This window comes from Delphinus delphis, chromosome 9 (genome assembly GCF_949987515.2).
Source record: "Delphinus delphis chromosome 9, mDelDel1.2, whole genome shotgun sequence".
NCBI lineage: Eukaryota > Metazoa > Chordata > Mammalia > Artiodactyla > Delphinidae > Delphinus > Delphinus delphis.
Window position 1 is genome coordinate 93,571,805 of NC_082691.1, and position 22,878 is coordinate 93,594,682.

The 22,878-nt window shown below is 43.8% G+C and overlaps 1 pseudogene; it reads left to right on the forward strand.

Annotated features, from left to right (window-relative positions):
• Positions 1–12,726: 12,726 nt before the first annotated feature.
• On the forward strand, positions 12,727–16,517 carry LOC132430545 (large ribosomal subunit protein uL6 pseudogene; annotated as a pseudogene).
• Positions 16,518–22,878: the final 6,361 nt, after the last annotated feature.

The window sequence follows — 22,878 nt, forward strand, 5'->3', positions numbered from 1 at the left end:
GAATATCAGATACTTTGGATGGATCCTGACCAAAAAAGAAAAAAAAAATCTGCAAAAGTTATTTTGAGGACAATTGGATCCTTTTGATTATGGATTGGAAATTATAGAATTATTCTTAATTTTCTTAGGTGTGGTAATGGTATTGATTATAAGGAGAATGTCCTTACTCCTATGAAATACCTGCATTTTGGTAACTCCTGTACTTAGAGGTTGTATTAGTTTTCTAGAACTGCTATAACAAATTACCACAAACTGGGTGGTTTACAACAACAGACATGTATCCTCTCTCAGTTCTGGAGGCTAGAAGTCTCAAATCAAGGTATCAGCTGGACCATGCTCTGTCTGAAGGCCCTAGGGGAAGATCCGTCCTTGCTTCTTCTTACTACCTTCTGGTAGTTGCTGGCAATCCTTGGTGTTCCTTGGCTTATGACAGCATTAACTGCATCTCTGCCTTCATGGTCACTTGTCCTTCCCTGTGTGTCTCTCTGTGACTTCAATCTCTCTCTCCCCTTACAAGCACATCAGTTATTGGGTTTAGGGCCCACCCTAACCCAATATTCTCTCATCTTAACTTGATTACATCTGCAAAGACCCTATTTATAATAAGGTCACATTCACTGGTACCAAGATGTTAGGACTTCAGCCTCTCTTTGGGGGGAATATAATTCAACCCACAACAAGAACAAAATGTCAGGATGTCTGAAATTTACTTTCAGATGTCTCAGCAAAAGATTTTATAGTTAGAGAAAGAGAGAAAGGGAAAAAACCCCCAAATGTCATGAAATGTTAATAATTGTAGAATCTAGGTGGAAGGTATAGGGTGAGCATTGTAGTCTTTCAACTTTTCTGTAAGTTTGAAATTTTCAAAATAAAAAGTTGAAGGAAAAACAGATTCCTAGGAATTCCCCCATCCACAATCCTGTTCCGTTTCATATATCTGAGGCAGATCCAGGAATATACTTTTAATAAAGGTTCCCTTTTTTTGGGGGGAGGCGGGGCACACCACCTGGCATGTGAGATCTTAGTTTCCCAACCAGGAATTGAACCTGCGCCCCCTGCATTGGAAGCATGGAGTCTTAACCACTGGACAGCCAGGGAAGTCCCAGCGTTCCCATTTTTAATAAGCACTTGAAGGTGATTCTAATGCACTGCTAGGGTTGAAATGTACTAGTTGATGTCATAAACTCACATGGATATTATTTATATCCCCTGCCACCTTTTACTCTGTTTCCTTTTGAGAACATAAATTTATGTAAAATTAAATCAACCAACACAGCATGCACATACATTCATACAAAGATGGTGAATATTTTAGTGAACACTGATTAATGTAACAATGTCTAACAATTTATTATTAGATATGTATTTCACAATAGAGAAATATATCCAAAGTAAATTTATTTCCCTTGAACATCAATAGGCTTCAGCTAGGATTTTTTTGATCCCTCTCTCTGCTCTTATCTCTCTTCTGGATATATGCCTTTTTAAAAAACAAAGTGTCTTGGGCTTCCCTGGTGGCGCAGTGGTTGAGAGTCCCCCTGCTGATGCAGGGGACGCGGGTTCGTGCCCCGGTCCGGGAAGATCCCACATGCCGCGGAGCGGCTCGGCCCGTGAGCCATGGCCGCTAAGCCTGCGCGTCCGGAGCCTGTGCCCCGCAACGGGAGAGGCCACGGCAGTGAGAGGCCCGCATATTGCAAAAAAAAAAAAAAGTGTCTTTACTCATATTTTAGTGGGGTTTTGGGAGGAAGCTGAAGCTTATACACATGTTCAATCTGCTATGTTTAATGGGGAGTCCTCAGAACCCACAGTTTTCAACCCCAGTTTTATTGAAGTCAGCTTCCTCATGTAAACTAGCCCCAATTTCAAAATGGAAGTCAAGGAGAAATGTGACTCAGTTCACACAGTTTGAAGACCACTTTCCAAAAATGCTTTTGGCCTGTGTGGTTAAGTCTGAATGATCAGTCTGAGTATAATTGTCCGACCATCATGTGTGGACTGTGTATATGCAGCCCAAACCCATAGCCCCAGCCTTGTCCTTTCTGATGAAACACCAGTGCCCACAAACAGAAGGTTCCTCTTCTCTCACCATGGAATAAACAGGAAGGTCTCTTGGGACTGTGGTCTTAGGACTATAGCTCTGCCCCTAATTTCTGCAGACCCTTTACCAAGAACTGAGTCATTGCAACACCACGCTCAGCCAGCTGTCTCAGCACAAGAAAAGCTTTGCTGTGGTATGAGGTTTTGTGGGCTGCAAACTACATCTAGGTCAGCAAATTAAACTCCACAGGGTGGTTACCAAGTCCAGCTTCATCTAGCTAAAGGGCTGTCTGATTTCACCCTTGGATACAAGGCCCATCTGCGTGTGTTTAAGGTACAACACTTCAGGCCTAAACCCCTCGATGACACATGCCTAAACTCAGAATCCTATTTACTCCACCAGGGCTCTGGGGTATGTGAGAGTAACAATACTCCATCCCAGCAGATACATTGAGATTTGTGTGTGTGTGTGTTGGGACAAAGTGGGGAAGTGGCGCTGTATTTCTTTGTTCCTCAGTTTCACTCACTGTTTCTTTCCTGCCACTTGTGTTTCTTTCCTGCCATGTTGACCCAATCATGAGCCTTTTTTCTCAGTTCCCTTTCATGGAAGTTTTTCAGAATGATTTCACAACAGATGGCCAACTGGTCTACTACCTAGATAGAGCTTTACAAAGAGAGTATCTAGATGGGGTAGGGTGTGTCACCTTGGTTCAGGAACTGGGTTGCAGATTTATAGTGGATAAAGTCTGCAGAGATTAAATCTTGTTAAAAATTCAAAACAAGCCAGCAAATACTTATGTGAAGGCCTGATGCTATCTGGGGCTCTGGAATACAGAAAAGAAAACCAGAGTGGCTGTCTTCCAGGAGCTCTTTAACTATGAAGGTAGGATTAACATTCTAGTGGATAGCTACATTTTTCACTACCTAGCACCCATGCATGCTTTTCCTGATAATAATACCCCAAGTTCACTCTGAGAAGAACCCCTCCTCCATCCTTAGTCTGTGTGCTTTCAATGCCTGGTTCTAGAGCTGAGGTATAGACTTAAGGCAAGGCCACAGTGACTGGTTTAGAGATGGGCATGAAGCCTAATAAAAGCCAATGATATACATGAGATGTTTGCTGATACTGTTTGGGGAAAGGTATGAGATACTTTTTGCTAGGATTACCACCAATAAGGATGATGTGAACCTGGAGCTGCCAAAAGCCACACGATGGAGCCTAAGAATGAGGCCAACACAGCAAAAGACAGATCAGAATGAAACAGAGAAACTGACTTCCTTGGTCAAGCCATTCTTGATGTTCCATATATTCCTAGACTTTTCTGCTAATTGTCCCAGTAGTTATTTTTATTTGTTTAAGCTAGTTAGATAGGGATTTCTTTAAGATGCCACTAAAATGCTCTGTGTTGCAACTAAAAGGTTGAATAGTGTCCCCCCCAAAATTCACATCCACCCAGAATTTCAGAATGTGACCTTATTTGAAAATATGGTCTTTGAAGATGTAATTAGCTAAGGATGTTAAGTCGAAATCATCTTGGATATAGGGTATGCCCCAAATCTAATGACTGGTATCCTTACAAGATGAGGCAAAGACTAAGAAAGACACAGAGACACAGAGAAGAAAGCCATGTGAGAGAGACAGGGGTTGGAGTCATGCTACTAAAGGCTTAGGAATGCCTGGTGCCACCAGAAGCTAGGAAGGGGCAGGGAAGTGTCCTCTGACAGAGCATTCAGAGGGAGCATGGTCCTTCTGACAGCTTGATTTTGAACTTCTAGCCTCTAACTGTAAAATTTCCATTGTTTTAAGCCAGGTTGTGTCCTTTGTTACAGCAGCCCTAGGAAACGAAAATACTGCAATATGTGAAATAATTCAATAATTTATTGGCACCTAATATGTGTCCAAAGAGGTTTTAGCATAAAATTCAGAGAAAAGTGATATGGAGAATGTAGAGGGATATTTGAGCTGGGACATCATGAAGCCTGAAGAACTGTCTGCCCCAACTACCTGCCCCACCATGGGTGCCTCTGGAAGTTCCTGGAGAAACTAGAATTTATGGTCTCTGAACTCCTCTTTCTGGCCTTCTGGCAGGCCATTCTCCTAACATATGGACTTCTTCAGCAAGAAAATGAGCTCTGTTGGATAGAATTGAAAATATTTCTCCTAGCTTGTTCTTTGTCTTTGTTTAGAGTGATTTTGGCCCAGTAGAATTTTTGTTTATTGGTCAAATTTTTAAATTTCTTTATGGCTAATTTTTCCCCCCCAATTCCCCTGTGTTTTCATCAAGTGTGCTGTACTGTGGAGTAAGTTATTTCTTTTCCAATTTTTTTCTTCTTGTGGTAAAATACACGTAACATACAATTTATTATCTTTCTTTCTTTTTTTTTTTTTTTGGCTGCATCGTGCAGCTTGTGGGATCTTAGTTCCCCAACCAGGGATCGAACCCAGGCCCCCAGCAGTGGAAGTATGGAGCCCTAACCACTGGACCACCAGGGAATTCCCTTAATCATTTTTAAATATATAGTTCATGGTATTAAGTACATTCGTATTTTTATGTAACCATCAACACCATCCATCTCCAGACCTCTCTTCATCTTACAAAACTTTAATTATACCCATTGAACAATAACTCCCCATTTCACCCTTCACCCAGCCCCTGGCAACCACCATTCTACTTTTTGTCTCTATGATTTTGACTAAGTAAAACGTAGCTTTCTTTTATCTTTACTGTGTTTCCCTTCACTGTACTTCCATCACCTTTATTGGGTGTTCCCAAAAAATAGCAACAGTCATAATAGTACCATTTGTTGTGTCCAGGCATTGTACCCAGGGCTTAAGTACAATGGCTCTAATCTTTCCAGTATCTCTACAAGGCAGGTAGTATTCTGCCCATTTTACAGAGGAGGAAAGTGTGGTCCAAAGAAGTTACACAAATTGCCCCAGTTAAGGGTCTCACAGCTCTTAATTGGAAAAGGGAAAAGTTGTGTTCGCATTTGTCCAAGCCAAAGCCACAGCTCCTCTTACAATACCATTCAGAAGCCTTCTATCTATGCCCTCAGACTACAGACTGCTGATCTTGTCTCTCAAATGTTGATTATTCTATACAAATAGAGGGAGAGATATACCATGTTCTTGGATTGGAAGAATCAACATTGTGAAAATGACTCTACTACCCAAAGCAATCTACAGATTCAATGCAATCCCTATCAAACTACCACTGGCATTTTTCACAGAACTAGAACAAAAAATTTCACAATTTGTATGGAAACACAAAAGACCCCGAATAGCCAAAGCAATCTTGAGAACGAAAAATGGAGCTGGAGGAATCAGGCTCCCTGACTTCAGACTATACTACAAAGCTACAGTAATCAAGACAGTATGGTACTGGCACAAAAACATAAATATAGATCAATGGAACAGGATAGAAAGCCCAGAGATAAACCCACGCACATATGGTCACCTTACCTTTGATAAAGGAGGCAAGAATATACAGTGGAGAAAAGACAGCCTCTTCAATAAGTGGTGCTGGGGAAACTGGACAGCTACATGTAAAAGTATGAAATTAGAACACTCCCTAACATCATACACAAAAATAAACTCAAAATGGATTAAAGACCTAAATGTAAGGCCAGAAACTATCAAACTCTTAGAGGAAAACATAGGCAGAACACTCAATGACATAAATCACAGCAAGATCCTTTTTGACCCACCTCCTAGAGAAATGGAAATAAAAACAAAAATAAACAAATGGGACCTAATGGAACTTAAAAGCTTTTGCACAGCAAAGGAAACCATAAACAAGACGAAAAGACAACCCTCAGAATGGGAGAAAATATTTGCAAATGAAGCAATTGACAAAGGATTAATCTCCAAAATTTACAAGCAGCTCATGCAGCTCAATAACAAAAAAACAAACCACCCAATCCAAAAATGGGCAGAAGACCTAAATAGACATTTCTGCAAAGAAGATATACAGATTGCCAACAAACACATGAAAGAATGCTCAACATCAGTAATCATTAGAGAAATGCAAATCAAAACTACAATGAGATATCATCTTACACTGGTCAGAATGGCCATCATCAAAAAATCTAGAAACAATAAATGCTGGAGAGGGTGTGGAGAAAAGGGAACCTTCTTGCACTGTTGGTGGGAATGTAAATTGATACAGCCACTATGGAGAACAGTATGGTGGTTCCTTAAAAAACTACAAATAGAACTACCATACGACCCAGCAATCCCACTACTGGGCATATACCCTGAGAAAACCATAATTCAAAAAGAGTCATGGGCTTCCCTGGTGGCGCAGTGGTTGAGAGTCCGCCTGCCGATGCAGGAGACACGGGTTCGCGCCCCGGTCCGGGAAGATCCCACATGCCGCGGAGGGGCTAGGCCCGTGAGCTATGGCCGCTGAGCCTGCGCGTCCGGAGCCTGTGCTCCGCAACAGGAGAGGCCACAACAGTGAGAGGCCCGCGTACCGCAAAAAAAAAAAAAAAAAAAGAGTCATGTACCAAAATGTTCATTGCAGCTCTATTTACAATAGCCAGGACATGGAAGCAACCTAAGTGTCCATCAACAGATGAATAGATAAAGAAGATGTGGCACATATATACAATGGAACATTACTCAGCCATAAAAAGAAATGAAACTGAGTTATTTGTAATGAGGTGGATGGACCTAGAGTCTGTCATACAGAGTGAAGTAAGTCAGAAAGAGAAAAACAAATGCTGTATGCTAACACATGTATATGGAATCTAAGGAAAAAAAAAAAAGGTCATGAAGAACCTAGGGGTAAGATGGGAATGAAGACACAGACCTACTAGAGCATAGACTTGAGGATATGGGGAGGGGGAAGGGTAAGCTGTGACAAAGTGAGAGAGTGGCATGGACATATATACACTACCAAACGTAAAATAGCTAGCTAGTGGGAAGTAGCCGCATAGCACAGGGAGATAAGCTAGGTGGTTTGTGACCACCTAGAGGGGTGGGATAGGGAGGGTGGGAGGGAGGGAGACGCAAGAGGGAAGAGATATGGGAACATATGTATATGTATAACTGATTCACTTTGTTATAAAGCAGAAACTAACACGCCATTGTAAAGCAATTATACTCCAATAAAGATGTTATAAAAAAAAGTTAATTATTCCTAGTTTGACCCTCATAGGAAAAACTTATTTTCAATTATTGCATATAACTTTTTCACCTTGTGTCCTAGTTACAAAACATAGCTCTATTAATATCACGGGAGAACAAAAGGAAATAGTTATTAAAAAGCAAATTCTATTCCCCTTGGTCAAATTCCAAAGTATAAGACAAGTATAGCCCCAGTAGCTCCCATGCTCTGGTCCCCCCTCCACTTTCTGCTCTCTCTCAGGTGGGTGACCTCCAGCTGCCATCTGGTTTTGTCCTAACTACAGGAAAGCACAAGAGAGTTTGAACTTTGCCCCATTTGAACTCTTTTTCCTGTGTGAGAGCTGTGCTTCATTTAAGGAAGTGCAAACAATGGTGAATGATACTTGTATGTTTGCTAGGGCTGCCCTAATGATGTGGCTTACATGACAGAAATGTTTCATACTTCTGGTGACTAGACATTTGAGGTGAAGGTGTGAGCAGGGTTAGTTTCTTTTGAGGCCTCTTCCCTTAGATTGTAGATAGCTGTCTTCTCCTTGTGCCTTCATATCGTGTATTAGTCTGCGTGGGCTGCCATAACAAAATACCATAGACTGTGTGGCTTAAACGACAGATATTTGTTTTCTCACAGCTCTGGAGGCCAGAGTCCAAGATGAAGGTGCTGGCCTGGTCGGGCTCTGGTGAGAGTTCCCTTCTTGGCTCAGAGGCAGTCACCTTCTCACTGTCTCCTCACATGGTGGAGAGGGTTCTAGGGGTCTCTTTCTCTCCTTACAAAAGGGTACTAATCCTGTCGTGAGGACCTGTCTTAGCTCAGGCTGCTATAACAAAATACCATAAACTGGGTGGCTTATAAACAACAGTTTATTCCTCATAGTTCTAGAGGCTGGAAGTCTAAGCTCAGAGTGCCAGCATTGGTCATGTTCTGCTGAGGGCCTTCTTCCAGGTTGCAGATTACTGACTTCTTGCATCCTCATGTGGCAAAGAGCAGAGCACAGGAGGCAAGCTCCCTTGTGACTCTTGGAAGGGCACTAATCCCATTCACGAGAGCTCCACCCCTATGACCTCATCTTATGCTTATTAGCACAGAAGCCAAACCAAAATCAGCAGTCCCCTGCCCTAAGCTTTCTCACCACCAGGATCTGCTTGTGGTAGCCAATGGCAACTCTTCTAGCTATTTTCTCTGATACTTATCTCCATGTTTAAGAATACTGTGCTTCTACTGCTATTTCTTTTGTTTTGTTTTCCTTTTTGGCCGCGCCACATGGCTTGCAGGATCTTAGTTCCACGACCAGGGATTGAACCCCGGGCCAAGGCAGTGAATGCACTGAGTCCTAACCACTGGACTGCCAGGGAATTCTCTACTGTTGTTTCTTAATTTATCATGTTTAGACATTCTCCACCGACTCTGGTAGGTGAGTACCTAACTCTCTCATGTACAGCCATCACTTCCCCTCCCCCATCATCCCAACATAGCACAACTTTGGAAGAATAAATAGTTGGTATTTACATTATAATGACTATACAAGTATCATTCACTGCTGAGCCAAGTGAATATTACTTATCTCTGTTCTCAGGCAGCCTTCAGTATTCCTAAAGTTAATGATGGCCTCGTTTTTTTAATTCATTTTATGTTCTATGACTCATCATTAGTGTTCTCTAAAAGCTTTAACATCTCTGCCAAAGGCCTTCCCATGATATTTTCCATATGGTCAAGCACATCAGCTCCATTTCTTCTTTCCCAGAGCCTCTCAGGAGGCCTCCTTCCTCCTGCACCCAAGCTGACTGGGCTCTGGCTTAATGCTCTGCTGTTAATCCTAGGACTTTGCTCACACCTCAGTGATGGATACCCTAGTCCCTATGTTGAGGATCCCACCTCTCTCTCTCTCCCTCTCTCTCCTCCCTCACTTTAAAAAAATTTTTATTTCCTCCTTGTAATGAAGGAGGAAGTGTCTATTAGTGTCCTAATAAAATTCACTTGAGAGTGTACTCAGATAATTTTGTGATTGGGTGAAAAACTAGGCATTGCTTAGAGCACATCCTTTCTGAGTTTTCTGATTTTGATTCTATGGGGGCTCTGTGCATTTCATTGCCTTTGAGCTATTTCACAACTCTGTAAATTGTAGGTAATTGATAGCAATGCAAAATAATTCTTATCTAGAGATATGCAAATAAATAACCCACAGTCCCTCTCCCCACCCCATACAAGGCTCCCTACAAAAGGCAGTTTCATATCCGTTTATAAATTCATTTCAAAATTCCTTTTTTCCATATAAATTTGTGCTTCCTTGACATCTTTAAAATGGTTGTAACATCTTACTGTTTCCCTCATTAATAATGAGGTAAGATATTTTACATACGTTCATTTTATATTTGTGAGAGTCATGATTTTACCTTTTAAAAAAATATTCCTTTAATAGAAGTGTATTTTTAAAGTCACTGAAGTCTGAAAATATCTTTATTCTTCTTTCACACTTGAGTGATAGATGGGTTGGGTATAAAATTATAGGTAAAATAGCCAATGCCACAACTATACCCCAATTAAAAAAAAAATCCAATGCCACTTTGACTCCTGTTTCTTTGCATATAACTAGTTTCCAACACTCCCCCTCCATCCTATTTGTTTGTTTGTTTGTTTGCTTCTTTATCCATGGGATTCAGAAATGTCATAATAATATGCCCTGGTGAGGGTCTTTTTCACTCATTCTGCCATGCACTTCAGTGGATCTTTACATCTAGAGACACTTGCCCTTCAGGTCTAGAAATAAATTTATATATGATTTTCTCTTCCTGGAACTCCTTATATTTGGATGTTGAATGCCTAAATAGATCTTCTAGCTCTCTCATCTTCCTCACCATTCTCATTATTGTATTAATTTGTTTCTCTACCTATTAATGAGGTTGAGTAGCTTCCATATTTAATTGTCCACTTAGCTTCTCAATTATTCTTTTTCTATTAAATAGAATTTTGATGTAAAACAATTGAATATAAACCGATAGCTTGTCAGTATATCACTACATTTCAAAGGATGACAATTTTGAGGAAGATTGATTTATATCACCTAGGTAAAATTGGTGCCTTGTCTTTTTTTTTTTTTGGCTGCGTTGGGTCTTCGTTGCTGCATGCGGGCTTTCTCTGGTTGTGGCGAGCGGGGGCTACTCTTTGTTGCGGTGCGCGGGCTTCTCACTGTGGTGGCTTCTCTTGTTGTGGAGCACAGGCTTTAGGCTCGCGGGCTTCAGTAGTTGCAGCACGCAGTCTCAGTAATTGTGGCTCGTGGGCTCTAGAGCACAGGCTCAGTAGTTGTGGTACATGGGCTTATTTGCTCTGCGGCATGTGGGATCTTCCCGGACCAGGGCTCAAACCCGTGTCCCCTGCATTGGCAGGCGGAGTCTCAACCACTGCGCCACCAGGGAAGTCCCACCTTACTTGTGTTGCTAGCCACAGAATTTCCAACATTTTATACACAATCTGGCATATAATAGTTGCTAAATATATCTTTGTTGAATAAACCCTCAACTTATAGATTCCTACTAAATCCTAATCTAGTTCTTCCTCCAGGGTTAAATAGTAAATAATCTTTTTTAACTTTTCATTCTGGAAAAATAAAAATAATATTTTTCAAGTATTTGCTATTTGTCCTGTTCTAAGCTCTTTAGGTGTGGTGATTAATTTAATCCTTACAACAATCCAATGAGATAGGTATTATTACTATCTGCATTTTGAAGGTAAAGAAATTTATCTGAAAGCTTCATTAGCTGAGCTGATATTTGGCTCCAAAGATTATACTTTTAACCATCATATTAGATGCCTCTTTGGTTGGCTCAGCTCACAATCCAATTCTGATCTATTTATAGTAGCTGTCAGGCACACATTGTTGAGAAGAATTCTGGGGCAGCATTTAGGTTGCATGGAAAAAATAATCTGCCTTGATTGATTAATGATGTCTGCCACAGCCCAGGAATGGCGAGTCAGGGTTGTTTTTTTTTTTTAAACACTGCTTACTCATTCCTTGGAGAAAGAGATTATCTTTGGGGTTATACATAGCTCTAGTGCTTTTGAAATTAGGGCATGTTGACATCCAAAGTGTTTAAAGGCTGCTTTGTTTCTTTGCTGTAGCAGGAGAATATTTTAACTGCCTGTTTATAATTTATCTGAGAGAAGCACTGGTAATTAGGCATCTGATCACTCCTCTGATTCCCTTGCTTCTTCCTTTTCCTGTGATAACAGAAAGTCAGGAAAATAATCACATTGCCTCATGATACCAGTGGGCCATATAAAAAGCCCCGTGATGTTGTTTTTCCAATCACTGGTTTTCTTGACAGCCAGCATTTAAACCATTCCAAACACCCCTCCCGTCAATCGTTAGAAATGACCTTAGGATTGGTCTCTTTACTAACCTTCCTACTACGTCCCAAACAGTTTTACAACTTGGCTTCAGCTGCAGGGCAGTCCAGCTTTTAAAGGAATTATATCCCTTTCCCAGAATAGCCATTAAACAGAACTTAACACAGTTTTAAGGGAGGTATAAAGTGACTTTTTCCCATCCCTCCCCACTTTTCAAAGTGCACTTTTACACTCAGAACCAGCATCTATTTGTCTAGGACAGTTTATAAGGTGTTCACTATTCACTTTCTCATCCTTTAACAATTTTTTTTTCAGCTAAATAATATACATTTATTGAGAATTCCTGGGATGGCTGTTATTTCCTCTTAACTACAGGGCAGGGAACCAAGCAGAGAAAAAAAAATCACCAAGAAAGCCCACGGCCCTGATTCCTCTGGCTGAGCAAAGGGAAGAGGAAAGTTGCTCCAGGGGGCAGTGCTCACGAAGGCAACAGCATTTTGCAGGAGGCCTGCGGAGGAAGTCCCATGACACCGGGGGTGGGTGGAGGCTGCTTCTCCCCCGGTGGCTCCTCTATTTCAGTTTCTTGAAGGGGCTCTTCTGGCCCTTGATGACGCCTTTCTCTTGGAAGTTCCACAGGGCCATCAACAGAAAGCCAAGTGTGGGCCCGGGTTGTAATAAGCATCTTGGAGATGGTGGGGCTGCTCAGACCTTGCCCACTTTGCGACGGACAGGGCTTCCACTGAGGGGGATGCTATGCGCCAAGCGTCCCCCATGAGGGCGAAGAAGGAAGACCTCGGGCTGCCTCCCAGACAGATGCTGCAGGTCAGCAGACCCCCACAGAGCCTCCGGAGGGACCCTTCCCACTTCAGCTATCCAGTCCGCGGCCCTCCCGTAAGGCGGACAGCCTGCTGCACCCGGGAAGGAGGGGCATCTCGTCTTCCTGTTGACACGGCACCTCCTGGGACGGTGCTCACATGTAAGACAAGAAGCTTCCACCACCCCTCTGCCATCTGCTGTATCCCATGATCTACGATGTTCAAGCTCAGCCCCAGAGAGCCCCCTCCAGCACGCATCCCACAGACCTGCCCCGATCTTGGCATGCACAGCAAACCCACAGCCAAATGGGCCCGATCTGAACACATCTTCAAGGCCCGGACCCTCGCTGGGTGTTCCTTTTCTGCTGTTATTTATTTGTAATGTTGTTAATGTGAAATCACATATGTATAGTTTAAAAACAATACTAAAGCCAATCCCCTAGTACTCATAACCCAGGTTAAGAAATATAACATTAGTAAAGCTTTGAGGCTTGTGTTAGTTTCCCATGGCTGCTGTAACACATGATCACAAACTGAGTGGCTTAAAACAAGGGAAGTTTATTCTCTCACAGTTCTGGGGGCTAGAAGTCTGCAGTCAAGGTGTCTGAAGGCTCCTGAGGAAAGTCTGTGCCTTTTCCTGCTTCTGGTGGCTCCCAGCAATCCTTGGCTTGTAGCTGCAGCACTCCAATCTCTGCTTCCATGGTCACTGGCCTTCTTCCCTCTACTTTCTCTTATAAAGACACCAGTCATCGGATTAGGACCCACTCTAATCCAGTCAGTATGACCCATCTTAACTTGATTAAGTCTGCAAAGATGCTCTTTCCAAATAAAGTCACATTCACAGGCAATGGGGGTGAGGACTTGAACATATTTTGGGGGGACACAATTCAATGTCCTACAGAGCCCTTGCTGTGTTCTCCTCCATCATATTCCTTCCCCAAAGAGGTAACCACTTGGCTGATTTTTGCATTAATCTTTTTTTTTTTAACCTTTAAAATAGTTCATCACCTAAATCTGTATACCTAACACAAAAATTGTTGAGTTTTGAAACGCTGAGTTTTAAGCACAAGTCTAGCTGAATAAGGTAAGGGCAGTACTGCCGTTTCTGGATGAAGGCTCCCACGATGAGATGCTCCAAAAAGAGTCTTCAGCTCAGAAAGTGTTCAGAGCCCCGCTGGGGGAGAGTGTGTAGTTTGGAAAACTCAGCACTCACCAGAATTAGGGCACTTGTGTGGACAAGAGACTGGGCCCCTGGCAGGAAGATGGCTGGGTAAGTGGGCTGCATCCTGAGTGCTGGTAAGCTCACACGGGATGGTGGGGAGCCCCTAGGATGGCTCCCATGATCCCTCCCTCGCCTTCACTCCCACTTCCAGAGGGACCGGGGCTGATGCTCCTGTACACTCTAGGGATTCCATGGCTTCTCGCTTTCCCACCGGCCCCCTGTGACTCCGCCTTTCAGCTCTGCCACTTCACCCTCCTCCTGGGTTTGTATATTATCGCTTAGATCCCTCTGCTGTAGTTTGAGTGGAGTTTCATTAGGGAAAAGATGCATGTGTTCAATGTACCGTCTCCACCTTGAGAGCTTTCTCTTGGTCTCACTTTTCTACTGAGCTGTGTTTTAGGATTTCCTCCTTCATTCACTCAATCTGATGTCTGCAAGGCTGGGCTGTCAGGAGGGACAGAGCTGACAGTAGTTGAGCTGACAGTAGTTGGGGAGACAGACAAGGAAATCGGTCGTTATGACGCAGCAGTAGTGCTTAAAATATGGTTCCTGGACCACCTATGCAAGCATCTCCCTGACGTTTCGTCAAAATGCTGAGACCTGAAGGTCGGGCCCAGGGAGGATAAAGACTCCAGACGGGGGAGCAGCCGTCAGCTATCTGAGGCTGGTTGGAGCCAAGGCTGGGGAAGCCCACCCAGAAAAAGTGTGAGGGGCCATGCACTGGCCAAGGACTGAGTGGGGAGAACAGCAGTACCTGTGGGCTGAGCACAGGGGGAGACTGAGAAGAAGAGGTGGGAAGATGGCGTGTATGTTGACGGCTGTCATAAAGGTTCCAAAATCCAGGTTTTCAAAAGTAGCACAGAAACCAGTCCTGTGTGATCCCCTTACATGAGGTACCTAGGGTCGTCAAATTCAGAGAAACAGAAGGCAGAATGGTGCTTACCAGGGGCGGGGGGAGGCGGGGCGGCGGGAAGCAGAGTTTAACAAGTATAGACTTTTAGTTTTGCAAAAAGTCTGAAGACTGGTTGCACAACAATGTGCATATATTCAACACCGCTGGACTGCACGCTTAAAACTGGTTAAGATGATCAATTTTATGTTATGTGTTTGGGTTTTTTTTTTTTACCACAACAAAAAATAATTTAAAAAGAAAAGAAAAAGTAACACAGAAAGCAGGGCCTGTTTCTAACCTTCAAAAGTTCCTTGATTGGACTTCCCTGGTGGCGCAGTGGATAAGAATCCGCCTGCCAATGCAGGGGACACGGGTTCAATCCCTGGTCTGGGAATATCCCACATGCCACGGAGCAATTAAGCCCATGCGCCACAACTACTGAGCCTGTGCTCTAGAGCCCACAAGACACAACTACTGAAGCCTGCGTGCCACAACTACTGAAACCTGTGTGCCTAGGGCCCGTGCTCCGCAACAAGAGAAGCCAGAGAAGCCCACACACCGCAACAAAGAGTAGCCCCCGCTCGATGCAACTAGAGAAAGCCCGCACGCAGCAGCGAAGACTCAACACAGCCAAAAAAAAAAAAAAAAAGTTCCTTGATTCTTTACCCTTTTGTGATCAGGCTGACTCAGCAGACCAGCGTTCCCCAAATGACGACAAAGCTCCAGTGTCTGCTCATCGCCACTGGGGCGTGAGGGACTTTGTCTCCCCTACTTATCCAAGAGCACCCCCGGACACCGCCTGCCAGGAGACGCAATCTAAGTAAAGGCTTGAGCCGGAAGCCAGGTCTCAGCATCTCCTCCAACCGTGTTGCCCCCTTCCTGTCCAGCACCCCCAGCTAATCAACCAAAGCTCCGTCTTGTGTGGCAGTTCCTGAGGTTTGCCTGTCACCAAAAGCTTCTGCTTTGTCTCCAAGGGCTCCAGTGTCCACTTTGGGTCCTGTGGTTTAGCCTCTGGAAATTCAAATGGATTCTGGCTGAATTCTGTCACAAGATGGACTCTACACCCTGCCTCCTTGGTGCTCTGAGTAGGCCAGGTTGGGGGCATGATGGGTTATCAGGCTAGTAGGAGGGGAACGTAACTTGAGAGGCCCAGTGCATGTGGGGCCTCGAGATGGGGTCCAGCTACAGGGCCTGGCTCTGGGGAGCAGCACAGAAAGGTCTAGAGCTTCATTCAAGAAGTCACAGACTCTAATATAGTAAAATAATTAGAGCCAACACTTAGCACCAACAATGTGCCGGGCATCCTTCCAAGACCTTAATATTGATATGTGTGCACGAACTCAATGAATTCTCCCAGTGAACTTATGAGGTCAGTTCTACAGCCGACTTTACTGCTGTAGAAACAAGAGCACAGGGACGGGGTCTCTCTTTGCTGCATCTGCTGTGAGAATGAAAGCAATCAGGCAGTCGACGGTCCAGAAAATGTAGACATCACTCAGAGGGATGCACAGGTGTCACGAAGGGCCCCACAGGAGGCTGCAGAGGGATTTGAATCACATCAGGGTCAAACTCAGTCTCCTTGGAAGGAAAAAGAAGAGGCTCTGGGTGGACAAATGGTGGGGAAATAGGAAGGAACTGGCTGTGGTTTGCACTGTCGGTTGTCACGTACAGAATGTAATGGAGGGTGTTACCCCGGCTTCCGTTCCAAGATGAGATCTGTGTGCTTCCCCATCACCGTTGTCATTCAAGAGGACAGGTCTCTGGTTGAAATCTGGAATTTCTTGTATGAGAAATATATCAGCAGCGTTTGAAAGTATTTGAACCAGGCGTTGCTTGTTCAGTGTCTCAAGCCCAGAAAGAGGAGTTAATTCTTAAAGGAAAAGACATTGAACTTGTATCAAATTCAGGTTGTTACTTTGATCCTGCAAGCCACAACGGTTAGAAGGAAACTCGGACACTTCTGGATGGTATATGAACAAGTCTCTGAAAAAGGAACAGTTCAGCAGGCTGATGGAGATCTACGAGTTGTCTGGCTATGGAAAATAACTAGATGGCGGATCATTCTTAAGACCTATTTCTAATACGTTTGGTGTTTTTTTTTTTTTGCGGTACGCGGGCCTCTCACTGTTGTGGCCTCTCCCGTTGTGGAGCACAGGCTCCGGACGTGCAGGCTCAGCGGTCATGGCTCACGGGCCCAGCCGCTCAGCGGCATGTGGGATCTTCCCGGACTGGGGCACGAACCCGCGTCCCCTGCATCGGCAACTGGACTCAACCACTGCGCCACCAGGCAAGCCCCCTATTTCTAATATTTTAAAGATGTAGTAAAGGCCCTCTATTGAAGGATCAAAAGGACGGGGAGGTTGAACTACTTGCCCAAGGTAACCCTGTCAATGCGAGGCAGAGCCAGATCTAAACCCAATCAGGCAGACTCCCGAATTGGCACCCTTATCCACCCTGCCACCTCTCTCCCAGCTGCTCATCTTCAGGTGGCAAATCAGACAGACAGCCCCTCAGTGGGGAAGCCAGAAGAGTCCAGAGCCCAGCTGGGGTCCGTCATGGTTCCAGATAATCCGATGGTGTAGAGAAGGGTTCAGCCAGCCAGTGGGTTGGGTTGTGGGCAGAGAGTTCCAACCCCAGAAGGGGCTGGGCTAGAGCTAGGCAGGGAACAGGGCAGGTTGCAGTCCCAGCAAAGGGCACCTGGGCCCCTTTGGCTCTGAGCCATTTCCCTGTTTCTGGGCTGGGACCCCAATGGGCCGACCTGAGAAGTATAAAAACTGTGACAGCAGGGCTATGACACAGACATGTAGAATTTGCTCTGTGGCCCCGAACCTGTCTCATAGCAGCAAACATAGCAACACAGGCAACCTGGTTGGCACCTGGCTTCTGGGCCGAAGAGGGTGACTTAATGACAAGGTCTCATGGGTTGATGGAGATCAAGGAGAAAAGGGACAACGTGCTGGCGAGAGCACCAGTGGGTTCAGGATGGGAAAGGCAAGCAACACAGGGCAGGCATAGGTGGAGTCATCACCAAGGGCTGCAGCAAAGCCCCCAAAGTTTTAAAAGCCTTCAGGTTTCTGTGAACTATTGGGGCCTACAGATAAGACATTGCTTGAGTCTTGTAAGTGCTGGTCTCACAGCTCCTTTCCCATCGCACCTCAGCTGTTCCTCACCATGCCAAGCACCATGCCTAAGGCCTGGCCTCAGGGCCTTTGTACTTGCCACGCTCAGCCTATAACACTCTTCCCCAGATATCGTCACTCCCCGCAGGCCTGTGCTCCAAGGAGGCTGATCAGGGAGGCCGTCCCTACAAAGAGCACCTCCCTTCCCTGCCCGCCCATCCTTTACTATCCCCTTGCCGTACGGACTGTGTTTTCCAAAGGTGCCGCAGCAATCTCTCCTACGCCACGTGTTCTTTCTCTGGCCCCTGGAATCTGGGGTCCCTGTCACTGCTCTAACCAACAGAATACGACAGAAGTGACGCTGAGCCAGTCCCAGGCACTTCACAGCTCCAGCAGCCTCTGCTTCCTGCTTCGTGGAACACTTACTCTTGGAGTGCTCCTTCCAGAGCCCAGCTGCCAGGCTGAGAAGCTTGTGGGTAGGCCACAGGCAGATGTGCTGGTCAGCAGCCTGCCGAGCTCCTAGCCAGAGGTCAACATCCACGGCAGCCAAACGTGTGAGGCACCTCGATGTCCGACCCAGCCGGTCCTTCGGATGACTCGAGGCCCGGCCGGCATCTGGTTGCATCACTTGTGAGACCCCCAGCAAGACCCACCCGTATGGGCCCAGTCCACCAAAGAACCATGAGAGAGAATACAAAATTGTTGTTTTAGGCCACGGAGTTTCAGGGTGGTTTTTTTCCACAGCAGTAGTCATCTGGAGGATGCACCCTGCTTAACTAGTTTTCACAGCACCTATGCACTGCCTGATAGTATATAAGCTATTTGTTTATTGTCTTTTTCTCCCTCTTGTTTTTGTTTACTACTGTACTCTTAACACTTGAGAGTAGTGCCTGGCATGTAGTAGCTCAATAAATATTTTCTAAGTAGATGAATGAATCCAAAGACATTTTCCCCCAAATCACAAAGCAATAATCAACGTGATTCTATTAGTTCTCAAGAGGCTTAACACTGGGTCATCCTGAGCATAGGTTAGGGCATCAGATGTGGTTGTATTTATTCACTCAACAGCCATTTATTGAGCTTCTATTACGTGCTAGGCCCTAGAAATAAATCAGCGAACCAAAGCAAAAATTCCTGCCCTCATTCTAGTGGGGGAGCAGGCAATAATATAAATAAGGAAAGTATACCATATATTAGAAGAGGATAAGTTGCAAGGAAGAAAAATAAAGCAGAGAAGAGGGAGAGAGAGTCCTGGGGTCTGGCCGGAATGTTAAGTAAGGTGGCCCAGTGTATTGGTTTGCTAGGGCTGCCACAGCAAAGCACCACAAACTGGGAGGCTTAGACAACAGAAATGTATTGTCTCACAGTCCTGGAGGCTAGAACCCAAATAAGAGAGACAGATTCTCTGCAAGTATTTTGCAGTTTAGAATAATGTAATATGGTTTTAAGTTAATAAAACAAAAACTGAAAAATGAGACAGTACAGTAACAGAATGAGATGAAAAGGGAGGTTGCAGAGCTAAGGAAATAAATTGAAAATACTATGATTATAGATATAATAAATAAATTAGAAAAGAAAAAAATAATCATGGCTGAAAATCAAATTAACAGCATGGAGGAGAGACTTAAGATAAAAGAAGTCGAGGGAAAAGACACAGAGATTGAAGCAATTAGAAAGAATGTGATAGATATAGAAATCAAAGATGTTCTAACTTAAGGACAATTGATGTCCCTTGTGTACAGATCTCAACGAAAGGAACTTAAAATTATTCAGAGATATAATATAGATTTATTATAAATTTATAAATATACATTTCTCTGACTTGAATGAAAACTTAAATATGAATATTGAAAAGATCATGTATATGTCAGGAAATTTTGTTTTAGTATAACCAACATTGACATACCTGTTTAAGATTCTGAGTGTCAAGATTTAAAGGAAAAAAATTGTTCAGGGAATTCCCTGGTGGTCCAGTGGTTAGGACTCCACAGTCTTACTGTCCAGGGCCAGGGTTCGATCCCTGGTTGGAGAACTAAGATCCCAAAAGCCGAGCAGCACAGTCAAAAACAAGAAAAAAATTGTTCAAACGTTCTGATAGAAGGAAAAATTAAAAACAGATCACTTCTAAAGGAGGGAAAAAATCAAGCTGGTCTCAGACTCCCCTTACAGCAACATTCAATGCCAAAGGACACAGAGTTGATCTAAAAAGAACTGAGAGGAAAAAGTGTGACCTAAGAATGTCACATTCAATCATAGAAGCAACAGGCCGACACTCTCAAACATGAAATAATTCAGAAACTATAGTCACTTCTTAAAAAAAAAAAAGTATTGATGATAAAATCTATCCAAGAGATGAGTCAAAATAAAGAATTCTAGAATAGGGACATCACATAGTGGAATAGACGATAGGCACTGAATCCACTTAAAGAGAGAAACAGGACTAAAGGGAAAAGCAGTATACGCAAAAACTGGGAGTGAGGAGAGGGGAAAAGGAAGGCAACGAAACAGTATTAATCACTTGATCTCTTCTAGTTTGGAGTAAATCAATTCTATTTAAAACTGAAATGTGATTTCAAAAACTAGTGAATTCAACCTCTAATGGTTATCATAATTCATAATTTTTTTTAGGCTTAGAAGATTATTTTAGGAATTAACATCTCTTGCAGTGAAGAAACATTTATCTTAAGTTGAACAATTTCTTCTGTTTCACTTTCTTCTTTAAATTCAAAAAAATTAAATAGACTTTCGATTTAAACCAGTATATATGGTAGAGTGCATTAGCTTCCTAATTCTTCAGCTCTCCCTGCATCCATGCCCTTTCCCTGTAACTTTAGAGTTCTCCTCAGTTGAACTTTAGAGTTCTCCTAGTGAACTCTAAAGTGCCCTAGTGATGTCTGGGTTGGCCCTGTGTATCAGTCAGGTTCCAATCAGAGAAGCACACCTGGCATGAGTGGAGGAAGGGTGCAAATGTTTTCCTGTGCCCGATAATAAATATTCTAGGCTCCAGGAGCCACGTAGTTTCTGTCACACCTACACAACCTGGTCATTGAGCAGCCATAGATAATATGTAAATGAACAGGTGTGTCTGTGTTCCAATTAAACTTTATTTACAAAAACAGGTGGCAGGCTGGATTTGAGCCATGAGCCGTATGTAGTTTGCCAACTGCTGGGTTAATATGTAAGGAATTTACAGTGGAATGAGACCTTACATTTGGGGAAGTGAAGGTCCAGGAGGGAAGCTGGAAGATCATAGATAACGTCACCTATCAGTCAATCTGAAACCCAAGCACATCCAACCACCAAAGGGGAAGTGCAGAGGGAAAGTTCATGGGGACATCAATGGGGCAAGCCATGGCTCTGAGTGGCTGCTGCTTCTCTGAGTTGCTGCCCAGTGACTAGTGGTGGACCTGAGGCCAACAGGATCAGCAGTTAGGTAGAAGAGCTGAAAGGGGTGGAAGAGGCAAGGACAAGACAGAACCGACCAGCACTTCTCTGTGTCTGTCATTGCATCTATCTGACTACGGTGACCTTCAGAGAGTAATGTCTGGTGCTTCATTCCTGCCTTTCAAACCTCATGTAAATTCCTCTTTGGGCTAGCTCTACAGGTACAGGGATTCTGGGAAATGTAGTTCCAATTGAGCCTATTTGACACAATACAAACCACCACAGTCCATCCCTTGTCAACTTCACATCCATACATACTTCTTTGAATCACATTTAACCTCCAAATAAACACAATAGCAAAATCATGCATTCACCTAACGTGATACAGTGATCTTTTATACAACCAAAACACATTAGCCCTCTTTCCAAAGGAGAGTACAAAGCACATAGTCTCTTTACCCATCTCTGGGTGATGTTCATTCCTCTTCTAGCTCATTCCCTCTCTGAGATCCTATAACTTCAATACTTAAATATAAAGTTGCCTTATTAGCACATTTCACTTAGATGGTAAGGGAATAAGAGGGAAAAAAGGAAATAAAAAAATTACACAGTCTAAGTTAAAGTAATGCAGTTCTGCTTGTCATGATTTCTATTTTTGGAGAGGAGCTACCTTTAAGGTTATACTTCTTAATAGTTTTGTTCATCCTGGATTTACCACCTTCGTCTTTTTCTTTTTTCTTTTTTTTTTTAATATTTATTTACTTATTTATTTGGTTGCACCAGGTCTTGGTTGTGGCAGGCAGGGTCCTTAGTTATGGCATGTGAACTCTTAGTTGCGGCATGCATGTGGGATCTAGTTCCCTGACCAGGGAGCAAACCCGGGCCCCCTACGTTGGGAGCACAGAGTCCCAACCACTGCGCCACCAGGGAAGTCCCTTTTTCTCCCTTAAGAAAGGGGAATAGGGAATTCCCTGGTGGTCCAGTGGGTAGGACTCCTCACTTTCATTGCTGAGGGCATGGGTTTGATCCCTCATTGGGGAACTAAGATCCCACAAGCCCTGTGGCGAGGCCAAAAATTTAAAAAACAAACAAACAAATAAATGTCAAACAAACAAAAAAAATTAGATATTCAAATACATTCACATTAAAGTAAGAAGAAATACTTATAACTACTACAGTCCTCATTTGTGTAACTTGTCACATGATGTAGCTGGTATTTAAAACTTCCTTCTCCTCTACCAATTCCATATCCCCTTTGTCTTCAGCAAGAATCTCAGCTGGTTCTTGCCTGACAAGGTGACCCAAACTTTCATTACTGAAGGTACTGTGACATCAATAATCCTACCTGGGGCTTCCCTGGTGGCGCAGTGGTTGAGAGTCCGCCTGCCGATGCAGGGCACACAGGTTCGTGCCCTGGTCCGGGAAGATCCCACATGCCGTGGAGCGGCTGGGCCCGTGAGCCATGGCCGCTGGGCCTGCGCGTCCGGAGCCTGTGCTCCGCAACGGGAGAGACCACAACAGTGAGAGGCCTGCGTACAGAAAAATAAAAATAAAAATAAAAAAAATAATCCTACCTGAATTGCTCTGTAATTTTCCATGAACTTTAATCACAGGACATAGTAGTTCTAAGAGGCGCCCCTGGGATCTTCTGCTTCCCAGACCTCCTCCTCACCCACATTGTGAAGTGGCCTTTCCACAATTCTATCAAGCCAGCTCCTTCCAGATAATGGGGGATATGCTCAGATCAATGAATTCCATGAGTAGGAGCCAACTGTCTCACTTCATTTGCAGTGAAATGAATTTCTAGTCAGAGCTGTTGCTGTGTGGAATAACTTAATGGTGGATAAGGCCCTCTGTAAGTCCACAGGTGGTAGTTTTGGCGAAGCATTGTGGGCAGGAAAGGCATATCTATAACCAGAGTAAGCATTCTAGTAAGAAC